At 32.7% G+C, this 4917-nt stretch overlaps 1 long non-coding RNA gene across 1 annotated transcript; it reads left to right on the forward strand.

The window, feature by feature from the left end:
* The first annotated feature begins 371 nt into the window (after positions 1 to 371).
* LOC127863767 (uncharacterized) lies at positions 372 to 3119 on the forward strand. Its single transcript, XR_008041169.1, has 2 exons — positions 372 to 1350; positions 1945 to 3119. It is a non-coding gene; the product is annotated as an uncharacterized LOC127863767 (long non-coding RNA).
* Positions 3120 to 4917: the final 1798 nt, after the last annotated feature.

Raw genomic sequence — 4917 nt, forward strand, 5'->3', positions numbered from 1 at the left:
TAGGATCTTCACACGGTAAAATTGTTTGTGCACAAATAATAATACATGTAGATGAATGCATATTAGGCTTCAATGTTGCTTATACTATGACTACTGGTTCATACGATGCCATTTTTTAAAATATCTATGCCAAATTTAATGAAAAAGACTTGAAAATGTGTGTCGCCAGGTACCAAGTAAGAAAAAAATCAGTATTTTTATGTAGGGTCTTCACACAGTAAAATTATTTGTGCCCAATTAATAATAGATGAATGCATATTAGGCTTCAATGTTGCTTATACTATGACTACTGGTTCATACGATACCATTTTTATAAATATCTATGCCAAATTTAATGAAATAGACTTGAAAATGTGTGTCGCCAGGTACCAAGTAAGAAAAAAATCAGCATTTTTATGTAGGGTCTTCACACGGTAAAATTATTTGTGCCCAAATAATAATAGATGAATGCATATTAGGCTTCAATGTTGCTTATACTATGACTACTGGTTCATACGATGCCAGTTTTATAAATATCTATGCCAAATTAAATGAAATAGACTTGAAAATGTGTGTCGCCAGGTACCAAATAAGAAAAAAATCAGCATTTTTATGTAGGATCTTCACACGGTAAAATTGTTTGTGCACAAATAATAATACATGTAGATGAATGCATATTAGGCTTCAATGTTGCTTATACTATGACTACTGGTTCATACGATGCCATTTTTTAAAATATCTATGCCAAATTTAATGAAAAAGACTTGAAAATGTGTGTCGCCAGGTACCAAGTAAGAAAAAAATCAGTATTTTTATGTAGGGTCTTCACACAGTAAAATTATTTGTGCCCAATTAATAATAGATGAATGCATATTAGGCTTCAATGTTGCTTATACTATGACTACTGGTTCATACGATACCATTTTTATAAATATCTATGCCAAATTTAATGAAATAGACTTGAAAATGTGATTCGCCAGGTACCAAGTAAGAAAAAAATCCGCATTTTTATGTAGGGTCTTCACACGGTAAAATTATTTGTTCCCAAATAATAATAGATGATGCATATTAGGCTTCAATGTTGCATATACTATGACGATATGTTCATACAATGCCACTTTTATTAATATATATGCCAAATTTAATGAAATAGAATTAAAAATGTGTGTCGCCAGGTACCAAGTAAGAAAAAAATCAGCATTTTTATGTAGGGTCTTCACATGGTAAAATTATTTGTGCCCAAATAATAATAGATGAATGCATATTAGGCTTCAATGTTGCTTATACTATGACTACTGGTTCATACGATCCCAATTTTATAAATATCTATGCCAAATTAAATGAAATAGACTTGAAAATGTGTGTCGCCAGGTACCAAGTAAGAAAAAAATCAGCATTTTTATGTAGGGTCTTCACACGGTAAAATTATTTGTGCCCAAATAATAATAGATGAATGCATATTAGGCTTCAATGTTGCTTATACTATGACTACTGGTTCATACGATGCCAGTTTTATAAATATCTATGCCAAATTTAATGAAATAGACTTGAAAATGTGTGTCGCCAGGTACCAAATAAGAAAAAAATCAGCATTTTTATGTAGGATCTTCACACGGTAAAATTGTTTGTGCCCAAATAATAATACATGTAAATGAATGCATATTAGGCTTCAATGTTGCTTATACTATGACTACTGGTTCATACGATGCCATTTTTTAAAATATCTATGCCAAATTTAATGAAAAAGACTTGAAAATGTGTGTCGCCAGGTACGAGGTGAGAAAAAAATCAGCATTTTTATGTAGGGTCTTCACACAGTAAAATTATTTGTGCCCAATTAATAATAGATGAATGCATATTAGGCTTCAATGTTGCTTATACTATGACTACTGGTTCATACGATGCCAATTTTATAAATATCTATGCCAAATTTAATGAAATAGACTTGAAAATGTGTGTCGCCAGGTACCAAGTAAGAAAAAAATCAGCATTTTTATGTAGGGTCTTCACACAGTAAAATTATTTGTGCCCAAATAATAATAGATAAATGCATATAAGGCTTCAATGCAGGGTTGGCATATTGACCGGTCAATTGAGTATTGACCGGGCCGGCGGTCAATACCTGGTTAAAACCGGTCAATACTGGTCATTACTGGTCGATTGAAAATTGTAGCATTTAAACATTACAAAGGAGCCATTTTATATAAAATCAATAATTATTCTGTAATTGATAAACTTTTTTCTGAGTTATTTATTTTTAAAAAATCTTTAAAGCTGTAAAAAGTTACTTCTTAATTATTTATGGAAACAGCCTCAAATACATAAGGACTAAGGCAATATCTTTATCTCAGTGTATCACATCTGTTACTAATTAGCCGGATTTTACATAAATTCCAGGTTGATAAACACAACAAGGTAAAGGTACTTTGTAGTCGGTGAGATATAATAATAATACAGTTAGTAAGGCTCGTACCCTGGGTACGGTAAATATACTAAAACGTACGCGGGAATTTTAACACTAAATCGGTTGTTGTCGGCTATTTTGTAAAAATTAATTATGTTTACATTTATGTAAATTTTCTGTTAAATGGCATTTATATTATCAAAACTCATTGTTAAAATCAATAATGTGATTTAATTTTAAATCTTAAATTGTTTAAAGTCGCGTCATTGTATGACGTCGTCAAGTATAATATTTTCCGCGACATCGCACGTTCACTTTTTACCGTCATAGATTTTTTAAAAGAAACATTATTTGGTTACCAAGGTCCGTTAAATGGGGAACACCATATTCGGTATTTATATTATGTTTTAACAATTAATTAATGCTGTGTAATAAATATTGTTTAAGATATTTCGATATTTATTGAAAATGTTTCAAATTGTTATTTATGAAACCTCTTATTCTAATGAGTGTATGCTATTATATTATACTTTGAAAAGCATATCTGTTGTACTATAATCTTATTATTCATTTATTACTGTTAATTTCATTTATTGTAGAGAATCGTCAATGTTACATCTAGTCGCCAATGCTTGTTGTCAGTGTTAGTCGTAAATGCTTGTGATCATTGTCGTCGATGTTAGTCGTCAATCCTTATCGTCATTATACATGAAGGAAATAAAAGCAGAAACAGAGACGTATTCTTGATTACTTGCTTATTCCTACGGCGTCCTCTCAACACTCATACTAAAAAGCATGTTGATGCAGATTTTTTAAAAGAGAAGTTTGTTTAAGGTAAACAATATTGTTTTACGTTAATCGGTAGCATGTTTAACGACATCGGATTTTTGGCGGATATACAACTCGGATATAATCTAATATTTGCGGGTATGTTTAAGTTTATTTACCGTACCCAGGGTACATGTAAGTAAAATTAAGAGTACTTACCGGTACATGTACCGGTAAGTAGTACCCGAGCCGAGAATGATCAATCGAGCCTTAGTAAGTGAGTGATGGTGTATGGGATAACATGCACTGAGGGTGTATATTTTTCACGAACAAGTCAATTGAAGGTGTTAGAGATGCATTGATCCATAAGATTTAAAAGGGTAATTAACCACGGGCTTATTAAAATTAAAATGATGACATTACATTGTACCGGCTGTTTATTGTTGTATACTGTAAGCTTGCAATATTTTAAATAATGTAAACAACTTACCTTGTATTAAGTTGGCACATTGTTGTCATGTGTAGAAACTTTTTATACTTATTTCTGTTAAGTTGCACTGGCTGAACCAAAAGAATTATGTAGTCGTTTCTAAATAATCACGAAACAACCTACTAATGCATATATGCTTGCCAGTTACTGAGTTTGTGCATTTCCATTCATTATCGGCCTTGGCAAACAGCGTAGAATCAGAGACGCCGTGTGATGTCTGCTATTTCGTTACACTGAAGATTTTCATATCCGCGGGTGTTTTTATGTCAAATGTTATGGTTTTTCAATAGATCGTATACTTATCTACAAAACAGCGAATGAGCATTTACTTTACATCATTTCTGATGATCTTATTTTGTAAATAATTTCTGAGTGTTACTTCCTACGTTGCTATGTCGTCAGCCATTTTGACGGTTGGTTTGTTTACTTTCGGTTTCCACTACAAACGAAATTGATTTGCTGCTCGCGTTTATTTTTTGATTAAATAATAAATTATTAAACCCTAATAATGTAATTGTCTCAATATCATTTATATTCAAGATATTATCGGATAAATTATAAAATAGAATACCATTCTAATACCAGTGTGTACTTACATTTATCTCGGAAAGCCTAGCCGTGTAAACCTTTCTTTAACTCGTCGCACTCAATACGTTGAATAACACATAGATTTATGTCATGTTCATTAAAAAACCACAATGTGCACAAAAGACATGCATGTGTACTACCGATTGATATTCAAACACAATTATTACGCCTTTGTTTATCGATTAAACGCCTAACTGAATTAATAACGCGTAACGCCAGTTTCTTTGTTTCGTAGCAAGATGGAAGCTAGCCTAAGCGCTTTTCATGACGTAACGCGCGCGTGCCCTTTCCCATAAAAATATTTAGACGCAAAATACTCGAAAACTTGATTTTTCCCAGGTATAACGCCTACGCCAACAGGTAGATCGCATTCTGGTCCATATACATGTCAAATTTTAGCAAACGTGTTCGGCCAGTTTTCAAGAAACTCAAATCGCGGCTATATGCACCAACTTAACGAAACTTAGCCCCCTTTATCATTCGTTCGAATGAACGTCATCAATGATGACGTCCAATACATCACTCATTCCATATGTTCATTTAACTAGACTTGCGACACCTTAAGGGTTTCGCGGGATGGAATGAGTGGGGAGATCATATACAATTTTCAGCTTTCAGGAAGCAAGGACCCTCTAGACGTGAAACATAAGCTTTCCAACACTATATGATTCCAGTTCCACAGCACATA

The sequence above is a fragment of the Dreissena polymorpha genome, unplaced genomic scaffold (assembly GCF_020536995.1).
Source record: "Dreissena polymorpha isolate Duluth1 unplaced genomic scaffold, UMN_Dpol_1.0 chrUn035, whole genome shotgun sequence".
Taxonomy (NCBI): Eukaryota; Metazoa; Mollusca; class Bivalvia; order Myida; family Dreissenidae; genus Dreissena; species Dreissena polymorpha.